This window comes from Pogoniulus pusillus, chromosome 30 (genome assembly GCF_015220805.1).
Source record: "Pogoniulus pusillus isolate bPogPus1 chromosome 30, bPogPus1.pri, whole genome shotgun sequence".
Classification (NCBI taxonomy): domain Eukaryota; kingdom Metazoa; phylum Chordata; class Aves; order Piciformes; family Lybiidae; genus Pogoniulus; species Pogoniulus pusillus.
This window is the reverse complement of record NC_087293.1, coordinates 13,200,454-13,217,959: the sequence shown is the minus strand read 5'-3', so window position 1 is coordinate 13,217,959 and position 17,506 is coordinate 13,200,454. Positions and strand designations below refer to the sequence as shown.

At 52.4% G+C, this 17,506-nt stretch overlaps 2 long non-coding RNA genes across 8 annotated transcripts in view; both read left to right on the top strand.

Moving 5' to 3' along the window:
* The first annotated feature begins 1,656 nt into the window (after window positions 1–1,656).
* LOC135188878 (uncharacterized) lies at window positions 1,657–7,358 on the top strand. Its single transcript, XR_010307878.1, has 3 exons — window positions 1,657–1,786; window positions 2,633–2,799; window positions 6,482–7,358. It is a non-coding gene; the product is annotated as an uncharacterized LOC135188878 (long non-coding RNA).
* Window positions 7,359–14,174: 6,816 nt separating this feature from the next.
* LOC135188612 (uncharacterized) overlaps window positions 14,175–17,506 on the top strand; it is a 43,938-nt gene continuing 40,606 nt past the window's right edge. For 5 of the 7 annotated variants that reach the window (XR_010307759.1, XR_010307763.1, XR_010307757.1 and 2 more), the window contains exon 1: window positions 14,184–14,418. This is a non-coding gene — a long non-coding RNA (uncharacterized LOC135188612). Of the gene's footprint in view, window positions 14,419–14,548; window positions 14,694–17,506 lie in introns of all 7 variants that reach the window. The other 2 variants (XR_010307758.1, XR_010307760.1) reach the window with 2 other exon arrangements.

The following is a 17,506-nucleotide window of genomic DNA, read 5'->3' as shown; positions in this document are numbered from 1 at the left end:
AAACTTTACTGTGTAAATTTGCTCTTTGTGTTGGGAGTCCTTTGTTTAAACAGCATTGTGAGCTTGCTGGGGAGGGATGGAGAGAGAGGGAGCTGGGAGGAAGAATTTGAAAAGCCCTGACCCCTGATGAATAAAATCCAGCACATTAACACATTCTTCAATAAATTCATGATTGCAGATAAGGTGGGAGTCCCCAGGGCCGGGCTTTTCATTAACCCCCTGCTGACTAACCCAAACAGACGCAGTGTTTTGTGAGCACCAGGACAAGCAGAGCCCTTTTGTGGCGGAGGGGCCAAGCGCGCATGGGGAGATTGCCCATAGGGAGCCCGGGTACAAAATGGGACTCTATTTCAGAACAAACTCCTTTTGGTTAGTTTGATGAGATTACAGAAGGGAAAAGGCTTTAACAAGGGGCTTATTGAAGCTAAGTAACTGTTCTGAATACAGTGAAGACCTGGGCAGAAAACATATGATTCCCAAGTAAATAGGCACCCCTACAGTATGGCAGGAGTACGGCCCTGGACATGCCCGTTGTGGCTGTGGTGTGTGGGATGCCAGGAGGTGAGAACGCAGGTGGGACTCCTGAGATGACCCATGCCAGGGCTGCCACAGCAGCAGTGTGTCCCTGCATGCAGGCCAACCCTTCTCTGCATCCTCTGTGCCCCAAAGGCGCCCCAGGAGTCTCTGGCTGATGTGGCAGCAGCTGCATCGTGCTCTGCACCATGCTGGGATGAAGAGAAAGGTTGGAGAGACTCCTGCACGATGTCCACAGGGCAAGTTACACCACTGGCTGCTGTAGGCTGTGGAACCTGGTTTGTTCTTCTGTCTGAATGGAAAGCCTGCTCAGGAAATACTTGGCTTTTCTGGGAATATGGCCCTGAAATTGCCTCCCTCTCACACTAGAAAGGTCTTCTGGTTTGTTTGTTTATTAGAACATTTACATCTTGAAATGGTCTGAATTCTGTGGCTTGTGCTCCCAAGTCTCCATGTGCCAAGCTGCTCAGAATGTCACTCAGCTCAAGGAAATGTGTTTTGGGATGAAACCCAGAAAAACCATGAGTTTGTCTCGGGTTCCTTCTCCCTGCCTGCCATAATGCTGTCTCAGGCTGCCTGGTAGTCCCCAGGAGGTGATGTGCCCTGTGGTACACTACAGGCCTTTCACAGAGCAGTTCATGCCCTGACCAAGCAAATCCTGTCCTTTGGGAACAGGACCAGGTATCCCATGTGGGATCCCAGCATCCTGCCCACAGAACCAGCAGTGCTCTGTGTGCACTCCTGTGAGTGATGGCCACTTGCATGTCCTGCCAGCTCCCAGGGGATGAGCATTTTGGTCTGGGGGGACCTGGGCTCCCACATGTCACAGCAAGGCTGGGTTTGGGTCACAGCAGTGCCAGTGCTCTGCGTGTGCCTGGCAGAGCCTCAGGCTATGTGCTGTGCCCCTTGCCTGCTGCAGCTCTGCGGTGACAGCAGCGAAAGCAAGTGATGGCTTCAGCCATCAGACACCCACACGTGGCCTTCGTTCCCAGCAGCACCAGGAGCAAATGCAGCAGGGGCTGCTCTCCAGGCTGCTTTAAGCTGTTTCAATTTCCAAGCTAATGAAGGCAGAGACAGGTGTCTTGTGTTTGTAATTAAATCAAACTATTTCAGCCCACAGACCCTCAAGGTTCCCTGCTGCTGCTGAGGTGAGGTGCAACCCTGCTGCTCTCCCTTGTTAGTGGCTGGTCCCTTGGCTCAGATATTCCTCGCACAGCTTTCAGCCTCGAATAGCCCTGGTGGCTGATGCCAGGTAAGAACAACCCCTCGGATGTCTCAGCCTCGCAAGCCCAACACTGCATCATGGCCCACGCTGCTGAGCCCTGCTGCAGCCACCCACTCTGTGGCGATCCCTGCCGTCTCCTCCCATTGAACAGTTTACCATCCTCCACCTCGCTGACAAGAAGCACCTGGAAGAGGAAAATCCTGGTTGTTTGGGTACATGGAAACGATGAGCCCCAGCTGTGGCCCCTTGAACCGCTGCCTGCTCACCCTGTGCCAGGCAGAGGGCATTTCCTTTGGGATATCCCAGCCCTGGTGCAGCCGTCCCGGACGAGGAGCGGGTTTAATGCTTTGCACACATGGCTCTGCGGGGCTGACGCCTCTGACTGGAAGGAGCAGTCACAGATCCTTCCCATGGAAAATCCATCTGTTCCCCTGCATTCCCTGGTGCGAGGGGTCTCGGTGCCGGGGCGGGGAGCACAGCAGAATGGGTATTATTTGCTGTGCACCCTGCTCGGCTGAGCCACACTGTGCCATGCTGGAGGTGGTTGTGAGGGGCACTCAAGCGTGTTCCCCCCTTCCTTTTCCTCCCCTCATTATTTGGGGGCTTGCTTTGTAAGCAAACCCTGTCTTTCACGTGTTGGGGATCTGTTATTTATCCCATTATTTATCCCCTCTGCTGCAGAGGGCTGTGGAGCCCTGGGAAAGCCCCAAGGGCAGTCAGTGCCCGAGGGCTAGGGCTCAGGTGCTGGCACAGGCTCAGCAGAGGGGGCTGCAGGAAGAGGCTTTTCTGGGTGAAGGGCTGGGGATTAATCTGAAGGCAAGGTCTGGTGGGTTTTTCTTCCTCCCTGGAATAATTTAAGTTCATCTCTTTCAGGCAGTGGCTCCCCTGCAGCAGAGATGCAGTAGGAGCATGCTCACTGCTTCCCAGTTGAGCCCTGCCAAGCTGAACGGGCACCGGCTGCAGGAGTGATGTCCATGGAGATGATGATGATGCTTATGCTTGACTGATGTCTGCTCACCCCAGCAGGATGTCAGTTCTGGGTAGGCCTCCTGTAAGGTTGTTGCTCTCCACCCTGAGGAGTCTGTTGCTGTCCAGGCATTAACTGATGGTAACTGGCCCAGTTGTTGGCCTGACTGGGTGGGAGGTCAGCCTGGACGCTGCTCCCTGGCTCGCTGATCCATCCACACGTGCCCAGTGGCCAGCACATCCCCAGGCAGGGCATCCTGCAGCCTCCTCTCGAGAGTAGCAGACGGCCAGGGGGACGGCACGGGTAGCCGCTGGCCTGACAATGGAGGTGTTTCATCTCAATTTGAGCTGTTAAGAAGTATCCCTTTTGCTGTGATTTATGTGGAAGGATCAGGCCGGGGGAGCTGCCTGGGTCCAGCACGGGTCGGACCCCGCGGGGCCGCTGCAGCCTGAGCGGGGCTGGCTCGGCCTTTAGCACTTGAAAGGCTGTTTGTGTTTGATGGGCTGATGCGTATCAAATGCAAGCCAGCTTCCCACTGTCTGCTCTGTCAGCCCCCTGATGCTGGCCTTTGACAGCTGAAGCACCCCCTCCCCGAATTTCTGATTTCACACTGATGCACAAACATTCCTTGGCAATTTGAGCCCATTGTATTAAAGTGGTTAAATTCCTTAAGCATGTGCCTCTGAGGATGCAGTGCTGATATTCATGGCAGAAACGCCAGTGTGGTGGCCGTGCTGGCTATCTGACCGTGCTGGGAGACCACGAGCAGTGATGGTTCCATCGCACCTGGAGCCAGCAGGAGAGCTCCTGCCTGCAGATGTGCCCATGCCGCCGGCACACGGAGCTGAACGTCCTTTGCTGTATGCAGCACTGCTGCTGCTGCTGTGTGCACAGCTCTGTGCTCTGGAGGGATGCATCTCTGCACATGCTGTGCACATCCCTGCGTTCTGGTGGGGGTCCTCACCTTTCCCGTGCCTGAGAAAGCAGGACTTGCGTGGCCCGGGGAGCCTGGAGTGCAGCCTGCCTGCTGTGGCAGAGAGGGGTGTGTGTGAATGAGGCTGTGTTAAAGGCCCGGTGGTGCTCGCAAAGACTGTTGGTGTCGGTCCTCAGAGGAAGCACTCTGGCCATCCTAATTTCAGCACATTGTGGGCCTTGGCTGCTGGACCTGGTCTAGAAGCCTGTTTTCCCACCCTAGCGTGCCTGTTGGGTCCAGGAGCAGCCTGAGAACCAGGAGGAAAGGTCCCAGGAAGGGAAGCAGCTCTGGCAAATGCCAGAATGGAATTGTTCTTTGCTAAGTGGGAGAGCAGGAGGAGGGGGCAGGGCACCGTCGCTGGGATCTGTTACAGCTCTGCATCTGATCTGCTCACCCTCTCCTCAGAAACTGCCCTGTGTGATGTAGTCACTGGTGAGTTAAGATTTAGTTTCAAATGTCTTAAGTTATTATTGATGCTTGAAAAGGTTACATCTGCAACTCATTTTCTATGTCATTGACGTTCTTTTCTGACAAATAATTTCAGAAGTATGCAGCAAAATGCTTTGGCCCACAAATGTTGCAGCTCACCAAGTGTGCAGACCACATCTTTACACATTTTGTGAGGGAAAACTTAACTCCTCGTGTGCTCTCTCAGCTCTGCCTGCCTCAGCAAGGCACCGGAGTGGTACAAAGCTCTTGCTGATGACCAGCCCTTGCTGCTAGTGCAGAGCCCACAGTAGGTGACATGAGGCATGCTGAGCAGAGGGTGTGGGGGCTGCCCACACTCTCTGTCTGATCTGGCGTGGGCTGGGGCTGTGGAGGGCTGGCCAGGTCCCTCTCTGCAGTGATTGATGTGTGATGGAAACTCAGGGAAGAAAACTGCTGGGTGACCTGTTCTAGGGACAGGCACACCTCTGGTTCTAGAGGGACATGGTTTGGGAAGGGAATACTCCCGGGTGCAAACCCTCTGCAGTCTGCTCAACACCCTGTTGTTACAGCACAGGTGTTACTTGCTGTCAGCACCTGGAAGAGCTTTGCACATCACAAAAGCAACAAACCTGAAAGTGCTTGGAGTGGTTGGATGCTGTGCTTGCCCTGGCATCCCACTGTGCTGCCCAGGGTGGTGGCTGGGCTGCTGCGAGGCTCGGATCACCTGCGTGCTCCTGGCAGCTGCTCAGCAGCACTGGGAAGTGCCCTCCTTGGGCTCCCCAGCTGCTGTCACAACGTGGTAATGATTTCAGGGAGACAGAATCCAGATTGTTTGGATGAGAAAGCAATAAGTGACCTTGGCATTCTGGTTAATGCCCAGGTGTATGAAGGGGAAATAAGAGAGAGCTGCCTCCTAGGAATCATCAGCATCAAAGCTGAGCATCGTTCATGCAATTTGCTCCGGAAGGTGGAACTTGCCTTTTTATTTACCAGGCACTGCTGATGTCCAAGATAACATTTATATCAGATGGGAGCTTTTCAAGTGCTGCTCAGGCAGAGCTGTTGACCTTCTGCTGGTCTTATTAAATGTTCTGCATTTGATACACACTCTCTTGTGCTATCTAAATGACCAGCCTGGCTGAGAAAGGCGGCTGCTGCAGCGAGCAGGGTGAGGTTAGATGTCATCGGAGTGTCTCTGCTTGATGTGCCTTTGCAGGCAGAGCTCAGCAGGAACTTTGCTATTGGGATGAAAGCCATAGCTTAACTCATGGGCGGTTTGAAATAACTTCATTGTAGAGTGGTGTCCAGAGTGAAGATGGGACTCCACAGGAACGCTTCCCTTTCCCCAGCTTGCCTTTGTTGTTGCTGCTTTGGTGAATATTAAGAGGGGTTGCTGACCCTTGCAAGCCTGCGACCTCTGTATCTGAAAGGCTGGTGGAGAAGAGCCTTCTTCTCAACCTTGCTGAGCCAGTCTGCCCCCGGCGCTCGCCTTTCTTTGCCAGCGTGACACTATGGAAATGCAAGCTATGGAAATGCACCCCCAGAGCTGCCACCCCTGGAGCAGATTCGCTGTGCTCCCAACCACGTGTGGAGGCTGCTCTGCTTTACATCCCACCGGCAGAGAAGGGAGCTGGCAGGCAGTCTGGCTCACATCCTGCAAGTGTGAGCTGGTGGATTGTGGGGCTGCTAAGAAGCTCCTCCAAAGAATCACAGAAACATCCAGGTTGAATGTTTCTGAATCAGAGAAACGTCCAGGATGGAAACATCCCCTCAGGATCACCAAGTCCAACCTATAACCTTACTCTACAAGATTCGCCTTAAACCATAGCCCCAAGCACCACATCCAAACCACCCTGAAACACATCCAGGGTGGGTGACTCCACCACCTCCCTGGGCAGCTCATTCCAGGCCCTGACCACTCTCTCCCTGAAAAACTTTTCCCTAATGTCCAATCTAAACCTCCCCAGCCCCAGCTTGAGGCCACTCCTCCTTGTTCTGCCTCCACTTCCCTGTGAGAAGAGCCCAGCAGCAGTATCTGCACAATGTCCCTTCAGGTAGTTGCAGACAGTGTAGAGGAAACTTCTATGTGGGGAATGTGCAAGGCTCAGAGGAGGAGGCTGCAGCTGGTCCAAGGAAACTGTGCAAAGTTCTGCACTGAGTCCCCCAGGGGCTTGCCTGTGCCACAGCACTGCTGCCATCGTGTTCTGTATCCACAGGCTGCCTGCCTGGCACTGGCATCTTAATGCCTGCTTCTTCCATCAGGAAGAGTAACACTTAGGATGTTATCGATGAAATCTAGTGGGGTCCTCATCCTTGGACCAGATTTTAATTGCATGATGTCCTCTCTTCTCAGGAGCTGTGATCCTGCAGGTTCTTTTCTCAGCAGTGGGGGATACAACACAGTCCTTCATCCCATTCTCCATGGACTGCAACCAGAGGCAGCAGCTCTTCTCCTGCAGATGTGGGGATTTGTTCCTTCCAGGAGCAGAACACTTGGGAGTCTGGTGAATTCAGTGGGAAGGTTCTGCTTCACTGCACAAGGGTGAAAGGGCTGTGTGACTAGGTCCTGCAAAAGCCATGAATGCCATGGGAGTTACTGCAATGGGCCTTGGCTCTGCTGGGAGAACCAGGGACAATAAAGCTGTTTCCCCCCTTTGTGTTGGTTGGTAGGACAACACAGGTATGGAGAGAGGAACTGCTTGAGCTGCAAAGGGCCTTCAGGAGAAAGAGGGATCGGAGTGGGATGTTTCCCAGAACTGGACACTGGGCAGAGCCAGACTGTCCCACAAATGTCATAGAAATGCAGTGGAGCAATCTCCTGCTGCTCCAGCCCTGCTGTCCTCACCACCAGTGAAGTGGTAAGGTGTGAATTTGATGTCCCTTGTCATCAAGAGCCATTGAGATCAAAGACATTTCCTGCTGGCCTTCTTGGGGGGCTGGGTGCTGGAAGCTCTGGCTCCAAACTCTGCCCTTGCACACTTAATGATTTCTTTCCCTGTTCTATGAGAAACTGCCCAGTGAGCAAAGACAACAACTTTAAAAGTTGGCTCTTGCTTGGTTAATGCAGTGGCCCTGAGCCCCCAGAGTTCTCTCCATGGCACTGGGAAAGCATAATGCAGGTAGAGAGTAAGAGACCGACAGCAGCCTGCCTCTTTCATCTCTAATTTGAATGCTTTTCTTAATGACAGTAAATGTTTGTCCCTCAGCTAACAGAGGACTCTTTTCTTACACCTGCCGTGTGACTCCAATTTTGTCCCCGTGTTTGTGTTTTACACTTGTGGGGTTTTATTTGTTAACCATCTTACTTTTGTTCTCACTGCAGAGCTGAGAGTTTGACATTGCACAGTCTTCTTTTCATGTGGAATCATGTCTGCAGAGTGGAAATGCTCCTCCTGCTCCCGAAGCTCAAGCTGTGAGATCTTTTTGCAGAGAGGAAGGCATGTCAGGAGCAGTCTTTCAGGAGGGCCCTGCCCCACCAGGTCTTGAGATTCTTTGAACTTCTCTCCCCCTTTGGGAATCTTCACTTTGCTGCCCGAGAACTGTCAGAGGATGTTACTGTTTTCCTCTCTTTGGTGAGGATGTTCCCCGAGATGTTCCCCCCATTAATTCAGCTGCATTAGGGAGCACAGAGTGAGGCTCACACTGCTGAAATGAGTCTGGTCGTGGTGCTGGAGCCCTCGTGATGGACAGTAATGAGATGCTGGAGGGCTCTGTAATGAAAACCCACCCGGCTGAGCGCAGGCAGTGCTGCAGTGGCTGCCATCATCTCTCCGCTCTGCAAATACCTTAGCAGCCAGGAGGAGCTTTTTAATTTTTATTGATTTTTTGTTTAATGTCTCCTGATATTTAGGGAAGTTCTGTTGCTAAAAGCTGGCAAAAGCCTCTCCCAGGCTTCCTCCCGTGCAGTGTCTGTCAGCCTCTCGGGATCAGTCAATATTCATTTAAGACACTTGGGAATTGGTTTGGGTATTTTTTTTTTTTGGTGCTGAACACAGTCTGTGCATCCAGACAGACAGATTTACAGGGTGATCTCCCCTCTGGGGAGCCATGGATGTTTCTGTCTGACCTATCCATCTTCCCAAAACGTGGCATTCAGTGGATGCCCAGGGGTAAATGTGCTAACCGAGGGAGAGGACTTCTCCACCAGAAGATGGTGAGGCTGAATGCCTCTTCTAGGCTCTTCTGTCATCACCTCGCCATCCCCCCACACTCTCCAGAGGTCAGGTTATCCTGTCCCAGATGGATTCTGTTTCCCAGTGGCCCTGGCTCTGCTCTCTTTCTCCTCTACAGCCTTCATCCAGCCATGCTCTGGCTTCTCCTTTGTCAGATGAAGGTGTGGTGCTTGGTGTTGGGGACAGTGAGGGACTCACACGTGGCTTGCCTTGGTACTGGCACTGATACCCTGGCACTGATACCCTGGCACTGGCCCAGCCTGGGTGCTGAGGGGTCTTGCTGGTGACAGGGGGGACCTTGCCCCCTGCACCCAGCTGTCTGCTGACAAGCTCTGTGATGGGCTGCGTCACTGACAGTGCCTGCTCATCGTGGCACAGTGGGCAGTGGCCAGGCTGAGTGGAACCAGGCTGTGCCAATGGGGTCTGGGCACACATGGTGGGGTTAGCACTATTGGGGCCTCCTGCCACTGGTGGAGCACAGTCTGTTCATCCCAGCCTGAGCACATCCTGGCCATGTCCCTGGTTCATGCTGATTCCCCCCCTAATTTCATTGCTGGTCCCTGGTCCCAGTCTCTTCCTGAGCATGTCGTGTCCCCATCCCTGGCACTCTACAGCTTCCTGCAAGGAGGTTTGAGCCAGGTGGGGTCAGTTTCTTCTTGCATGGAACAAGCAATAAAAGAAGAGGAAATGGATCCTGGGAGAGGTCTGAAAGAGCTGTGTAGATGTGGTGCTGAGGGAAATGGTTTAGTGGTGACCTGGCAGTGCTGAGTTAATAGTTGAACCCAATGGTCTTAAAAGTCTTTTCCAACCAAGGCAGCTCTGTGACTCTATGAAGCACAGGGGTCTAGAAAGGAAAGCAGATGGGGCTGAAAAGTTGGGCAGGATGAGGTGGTGGAGAGAGAGAGGTGTGGTAAGAACAAGTTTAGAGGGTCCTTAGGCCCTCATGTCCCCTCTGTGCTGCTTTGGGTTTGTATCCTCCACTGACAAACCACACAAAGCCTGCATGGAAAGAAGGGGCCAAAGTGGCATTTGTTCTGGAACATTCTCATTCTGGTTGCTAGAATCTTCCTGCTGTTCTCTAGCCTGGGTTTATTCCTGGCCTGCTCCTCCCTCTGTTCCCATGACAGTTTCCCATCCCTTCATTTTTCAGAAGGCTTCTCTTTCCCAGTGGCTTTCTCTTTCTGTGCTGTCAGTGAAGCATCCACACACACTTATTTGTGAGGCTGGGCAGTGCTAGCATCTCTCCTGGGGTTGGTTCTGCTGTGCTTTTCAATCCTGCTTGCTTTGCCCCTGTTCTGGTTGGGCTGATCTTTCCCAGACTGGGTGAGTGGCCCACCCATATGTTGCCAGCTTTGTAACCTGCAGCTGTAAGCAGATGAGCAAATATTACAGAAGTATCTTGTGTGTGTGTAATTGCAGGCAAATTTCTGCACAGTGTAGGAAAGGGAGGAGCAATCCTCTGCCCTGGCACATTCCTGCAGCTGTGCTCAGTGCAAGAGATAGGGGACAGCCCCTGCATCACTTTAGTCTTCTCCACCCCGAAGTGTTGCCTGTGGAGGGTGCCCACTTGTCCCATCACACTGTGGCCAGCAGCTGCTGGTCAAGGACTCATCCCTCACCCTCCCTTAACCTGCTGGCAATGCACCTGGACACCAACAGCCACCTTTGCTGTGGGGGTGCAGCTGTGGGTCCTCACTGCCCTTCAATGCTGAGCCTGTTGCCAGCTGGCTTCCAGTTTCTGAGCTGGAGGCACTGGGGATGGGGCAGGTGAGCAGGCAGTGCTTCCACACAGGAAGGTGTGACCTTTCCAGTTCTGCCCATCCCACCCATTCTTTGGAGGCGTGGTGGGGGACAGCCCTGGTTGCTTCCATACTGCTGCCTGTTGGGCCTGGATGTGACATTTGGATGATGCTTTGGGGCCACCAGGGCCACAGAGCTTTTTTCTGCAGCTTGTTTTCCTGGGGCACAGACTGCATCTCTTAAAGCACTTCATAAATTAAGAGTGGCTTGAAGGGAGGCAGTGAGTGGAGTGACATCCCAGCAAGGAGCTGGGAGACAGGACCTGTGAGGAGAGCTTGCAGAATGGGGCTGGCTTCACCTTCACTGGGGCACAGCTCCAGAGCCCCCATCCCCATTCCCTCTGCTTGTTCCAAACTGGTGGTGGGCAGCAGGGCACTTGGTGCTGACCGTTCATTATCCCATCGGATGCTGGGAAGCAGAACCTCAGCCTCTGGTTTATTTACATGCTGCAGAGCACAGGGAGCGTGCTTGAGTGCTTCCTCTGAAGTGGGATGGGGACTTTGGGGAATAAATAATGTGATGACACCAGGACTTAGATGCTTGTTCAGCTGCATTGATTTCATTCAGAGGGTCTCGCAGTTGTATTGATCTGGGTCTCAGCTACCTGCAGAGCCTGGGGGGGGGGCAGGAGGGCTGGTCCCAAACGCGTGAGTGCCTGTGTGATATTTTACCAAAGGCTCTGGTGCTCTGCACGCAGCTGCTTAGCAGCTTGGGGGTGTTTGCTCAGGTGCCTCTGTGGGGGCAGAGTCTCCCCAAAGGGTTCTGCAGTTCATCATGGCTAGCTGCCTGTTATGGATGGGAGAGCAAGAGCCTTGGTGTCTGATTATGTACATTAATTGCTGCACTGCCAACGAGCCCATGCACAGGCTAACCTAACACACCAACAGCCACATGCCCTCAGCACCTCATCCCCACCCAGGCTGGGCTGTTGTTCCACAGGCTTTGCCCCATGCTGGAGCTCCTCGCCCCGTAACAAGGGGAGCAGCAGTCTTCAGGGTCACTTCCCCTCCCTGGCTGTGCCAGGCCTCGCTCACCCCTGACCCTCCCAGCTAACCTCCTCATTCTTACCGGGGGCTCTGCTCTTGTCTCTCAAGGGCTAAACTTGTTAAACTGAATCACATTTGGCATATCTCCCTGTGGTGCCTCTCCAGATAAAAGTGGTCCCAGCTCGCATGCTCTATTTTTGTTTTGTTTCTGTATGTGACAATTTTCTCCATACAAAACCCTCTTTTGTCAGTTTGTAGAAGAGATTATGGAGAGACAAGAGCCTGCCTTTTTCATACCCATCTTGTGCTTTCTCATGGCTCCACGGATGGCATTGTTCGTGGCCAAGGAACAATGCCATTTTTCTGTTCCCATATCTGATGTGATTAAAGGAGCTGCAGAGCAGAAGTTACACTGAAGATTATAATGAACAGAGGGAAACCTTTCTACTGGACATGAGATACCAGAGAAAATTTTGGCCCTGGATTTCATTTTATTCTGTAGAATAAAATCCTCTGATCCACAACAAAACAAAGAAAACCAAAATCAAACCAAAACCAACCAAGCAACCAAAAACTCCAAGCCAAAGAAACAAAATACCCAACCCAAACCAAAACCAACCAAAAAATCCAAACCAAAGAAACAAAAACCACAACACAACACAAAACCAACCAAGCAACCAAAAAATCCAAGCCAAAGAAACAAAACACCCAACCCAAACCAAAACCAGCCAAAAAATCCAAACCAAAGAAACAAAAACCACAACACAACACAAAACCAACCAACCAAAAAATCCAAGCCAAAGAAACAAAATACCCAACCCAAACCAAAACCAACCAAGCAACCAAAAAATCCAAACCAAAGAAACAAAAACCACAACACAACACAAAACCAACCAACCAAAAAATCCAAGCCAAAGAAACAAAATACCCAACCCAAACCAAAACCAACCAAGCAACCAAAAAAATACAAACCAAAGAAACAAAAAACCCAACCCAAACCCAACCCAACCAACCAAAAAGTCCAAATCAAAGGAACAAAACCCCAACCCAAAACAAAACACCAGCCCCAAACCAAAACCAACCAAAACCCCCAAACCAGTGGAATAAAAACCCCTACCCAGCCCCAAACCAACCAAGTAAAAAAAACAAACCAAAGAAACAAAAAACCCAACCAAAACCAACACCAACCAACCAACCAAAAAACCCAAACCAAAGAAACAAAACCAAACCTAAACCCAAACCCAACCAACCCAAACCGAAGAAACAAAAACCCCAATCAAAACCAAACTCAACCAACCAAAAAACCCAACCCAAAGAAACAAAAAACCCAAACCAAGCAACCCAAAAAACCCAAACCAAAGAAACAAAAGCCTCAAACCAAACAACATCATCAACAACAAAACTCCTCCAAAAAAGAAGAGAGTCTGAATTTGTACCCTGGATAAAGACTGTAAGTGCACAAAGTGCTTCCTAAACACATTCTGCCAGCTGCCCAGGGAGGTGCTGGAGTCACCATCCCTGGAGGTGTTCAAGCAATGCCTGGCTGGGGCACTTAGTGCCATGTTCTGGTTGATTGGCTAGGGCTGGGTGCTAGGTTGGACTGGATGAGCTTGGAGGTCTCTTCCAACCTGGTTGATTCTATGATTCTGTGATTCACTTGGGGCTCAGTGTGAGCAGCCTTCCCTGCTCTCCAGGGTGCTGCTTGGCTGTGGATGGGAAAAGTGCATTTGGATAGGAAAGCAGAAGGAAAAAAAGCTGCCAGCAAGGTGCTAGAGGGGTACAGCTCTTTTAGGAAGAGCAGAGAGGGCTTTGCTTTTACAGATTTCTGGCTGAAAGGGCAGGAGGTGAGAGAATAGGTTCTTCATGGCTGGACTCAGGCCTGACTCCTCTTCCTTCAAGTTCTCAACAGCAAGGAGAGTCCTGCTGGAGGGGCTAGGAAACTGCTGAGGGATTTTTAGCCCTCTCTCCTGAGCATATAGCTATACTGAGCATGCTGCCTGCTCTTGGCCTGCTAGTGTGGGAGCCCTGCTGCCAGGTTGCAACCTGATCTGTGGAGGAAGAGGGGTTGGAAGGCTGGAAGAGGATCGGGCTGGTGAGCATTTCAGCCTTGGCAAGGCGGAGGAGCACATGGTGTGCTGGTGCTGGCCCTCAGCTGGCTGAGCACAGGGAAAGCTGGGGAGCAGCAAGCTGAGCTCTGGATCCAGCACGGTGCAGGGGGTTCCTGGTGGGCATGAAGGGTGTGCACAGGGCAGTACCCTGCCACTGGTGAACTGGGAATGGGGAAGATGGGGTGGTGTGTGTCCTTCAGTGGAAGGGCCCCTCTGGGGCTCTCCTCTCCACATTCCTCCCACCTAGGAGCCCTCATTTCTCTCCAAGGGGAAGCCACCTTTAGGCAGAAGGGCTGCATGGAGCCAACCTGAGTTCTGGAGGGGAAGGATTTGGTTCCAACCTCCCTAGGGTTTGGTCAGAGCCTCCCTTGGATGTGACAGCTGAACATCCCCCAGCAGATTTTCCCTCTCTCTTCCTGCAGCTTGCATTGTCATGCACTCGGTTATTGATATGCAAAATGCCCCCTTTGTAGGCTCCCAGGCACTTGTGCTGCCAAAGAGTGAGTCTGGGGCTGGTAGGGCCCTGCAAGTAGATGCTTTCATCCCAGGAGGTGGAATCAGATGTGCTGGGAAGTAGTGAGCACATCCAGGGACCACCCGGGCATGGTGAGTCCACAGGCAACTAGATGCCAAGAAACCTGTGTGATTTGGATCTTCCCAGGCATGAGGTCATCTGAAGTCCAGATGTGGACAAGGAACAGCTCTTGCTGGCTCTGGCAGCAGCTGAGGCAACCTGTTCTGATAACTGTGTGTGACCAAGTCCTCACAAGGGCCAGGGGAAGCTGGAGTGGCAAAGCTCAAGCTGATTGCAAGCCTGTTGTGGGCTTTTGGCAGCAAGTCACAGGGAGCTTAGCTGATGGAGGGGTGTGTCCTTGCCAGCACCTGAGGATGCTTTCCATCCTGATTGAATTTGGATGCCCTGCCCCTCCTTGCAAGATATCACCTGTGTGCTTCATATATCTCCCTGATGTTCTCTTAGAACTCCTTCTCCGTGCACAGAGCTCGCAGAAGGTGCAGAAGTGCCTCAGCAGCTGTTCCCCACTGGCCCTGGCTTTTCAGTCTGAAATCGTAAGGATTAAGCAGCAGTCTGGGGAAGGGCTGGACAGGGGGCTCGAGTCTGCTGCTGCTGTGAATGTGGGGCACAGATAAGGCTGTTCCCATCCCACAGGTGTGACAGGATGGCGAGTGGAGCTTCCTGAGCACTGGTGAGTGCTTGCACCAAAGGTGAGTGCTGAGTCGGTGTGAAGTGGGCAGAGATGGGTCTGGCTGCGTGTGTGTTGGGGGGAGAAAGGAGCACCTGGTTCTGCAGGCGTCAGTTCTGCAGGGCAGAGACAGCCTCTTGCTTTTGTTTCAGCTCTAAGTGTTGTGGAAGAAGGGCGCCTGAGGTCTTCCAGTGACTGGCATCCTCGCACAGAATTAGTCATCCTGGAGCTGGCGTCAGAAGGAGCAGGACGTGCTTTGTATTGCAGTTGTGCTCTCCAGCATGCTTACTGTTTGCTGTAAGCATTTGCTTTTCCTCTTGATAACTTCTCTGCTTCCAGAAGCTCTGTTTACCAATGCATATTCGATCTGCTGGGTGCTGCTGAGCTGCACAGCTGGAATACTAAAGCTGTCTCCATCACAAGGCCTGGCTGATTCTTGCAGGAGGCTCTGCTTCACAGCACTGAGCACCACTTCTGCAGGCCCTGCTGGCAAAGGTCAGAGAATCTTAAACCCTCTTCCCAAATGCTTTTGGCTGCGACTCTCCACTCCAAGGCCAGACAGTTGCTTGCTGGGTTACTGAAGTTCCTTCTGCTGTCTGCCTTCTCCCCAGGAGATGGGACTGGTGGCTGCACAGAAGTGGGATTGCTAAGCAATCTGCTGAGGTCCATGCCCACTGCTGCTTGTGCTCTGCCCAGCATTGCAGGCCTTGGCAGCTCTGTGAGGTGCCCAAAGTGGGTATTTGGGTGCTCAGGTCACCTGCATTTGGTTCTTGCCTTTCAGTGTGACTCTCTGGAAGTTGCTTTTGTTTGGTGTGCTGCTTTGGGTTCATGGAGGCAACTCCAGTGCCTGCCTATGTGCAGCTGGGGAAAAAAGGTTTGGAGGCAATCCAGTATCTGGTGACAGCTGCTGCTGCCAGGCTCAATGTTGCATGGCCAGAACAGGAGGGGTTTCTGTGCTGAGGTCTGCTCGCTCTTACAAGGGAGAGAGAGATGCTGGGTGCAGTAGGGTGGTGGCAGGGGACAGTGGTGACAGAACACCCTCCAGTTGTACTCACTTCTGCAGTTTCCTCAAACACAACTGGCTGCATTGGCCACGACAGTGGTGCCTGTGCCTGTGCTCTCCTGTGGAAGGAGAGGAAAAAGCTGTTTCTGGGAAGTAAATCCTTGGCAGGCTTCCCACGGTCCATGTGGCCCTGTGTTGGCACAGGAGGGGTTAATGCTGGCTCGGAGAGCAGAGGGCTGCTGTTGGCCAAGCTGCACAGTGCAGAAGGTGTTAAACTGGTGGCTGTACAAGACAAGAGAAAAGCTTTTGTACCCACAAGGTGAGGCAGGAATCAATGAATCAAAGCCATAGGTATTTCATAAAGCTGGTGGCAGGAGGCAGCCCTTGGATTACTAGAAATAATGTGATATATTAGCCCTTGATTTGGCAGAGGCTGCCTCCTACTAAAGAGGAGGAGAGTGTAAATTGTGATGATTTGTGTAGAGTTTCTGACATTATCTTGGCAAAAAAGAGGCTATCTCCACAGAGAAATGTGCCTGATCGAAATCCTGCACGTGAATTTTCATAGGCACTTTTTTCCCCCTCTGATTGGAGAGGTCTTGGGTGGACATCAGGAGATCTGTACGAAGTGAAGTTTCCCAGCAGAATTTGCAGTAATGGAGGGGGGGTGGGGGGAAGGCTCCTCTGTCATTTTGCTTTCTTTAAGGAAATGATTTTGCCAACAGGAAGAGATTCAGGGTCATAATGAAGTGCCCCAGGTTCAGGGCTGTGCCTCTGGTGGAAGAGCAAGTCCTGTGTGTGTGTCAGAGAGTTCCCACCATGCTGAGCCTCAGCAGATGCACACTTCTTGCCTTAAGTACATAGATTTGAGATCCCACACCTTTCCCAGGGAGCAGTGAGTGTGTCACTCTGGGCACTGCCAGGCTCTCAGCGGAGCAGCTCCTGTGCCTTGACACAGAGTTGGCAAGGACTCGTGGCAGGGTGGGACAGGAGGGTCCTGCTGGCATCCTTGGGATTGCAGGGGCAGGGCCTGGGAGAGGCTGGATGGAATGCCCAGTGTCGTTAGCTGCAAGGCTGTGCTTTCTCTGGCGTTTGGTTCAGCTGCCTTTGCCTGCAGCTCTCCCCACTGCAAGCTATAAATCCAACTTGCCTTAAATGAGGGAGAACAGCCTCGTTCCCCATCGCTCTGCTGGAGCTTCTGCTCCCTGTGAGTGGTGATCACTGGAGATGCTTATGGTCCTTTCTTCTCGATGGACTCTTCTTTCTGCAGCAGCTGCTTGACACTTGCTGCCTGCCCAAATGCCCACTGCTCTTTGTCTCTGCGTTAGAGCTGCTGCCTTTCTGCGAGCTGGACCTGCTGCTAAAGCCATCACTCCACCAGCAGCTTGCTTTGCATTCAGGCTGTCAAGTCAAAAAGGGTTTAGTTTGTTCCATGTGGCATTGCACGATTCCAGACTGGGTCTTCTCCAGGCAAGTGAAGTTGATCTGCCAGAGTGAGCTCTAGGATGTGGAGACCTGGAGCTGGTGTGTTGGGGCTGTCTGGAATTCAGGTTTGTTGCTCTGATGTTGTAGGGCAAAACAATGGCTGAGTGGCTCCTCTGAAGTATGTCTGTGGAAATAAGGTCAGTGCTGGACTGGGATGGTCACATTGGGCTCCGAGGTCTGCAGTGGTGTGCAGACAGGACTGCACTGAGTGTGCCTGAGCTGTCTCCTGAGGCTTTGGAAACCAACAAATCCTCTGTGTGTGTGTGCACAGAAAGGTCCTATCACAGCACATGCCCTGGGGAACAGCATTTTCAGAAGTGGAAGGAGGTCTTCATGCCAACGCAGGCCTCTGATGGAATTCCTTAACTCTGAGAACAGATCCTGCTCCTCTGACAGCTGATCCGTGCATGGCTGCATGGTCTGTGGCATCCAGAGAGGACCAGAGGCAAGTCCTGGCACTACTTTGAGGGTCTTGGGGAGCCCCTGCGTTGCTGGCACAGCTCGCTGCGTGGGCAGGCAGCCCTCAGCTGGGCACTGGGCTGTGCCCAGGACGCTTGGAGCTGCAAGTGTAACTTCCCTGGCTGTAATTCTTTCTCCTCCATTATTTCATTGGCTGTAAGCG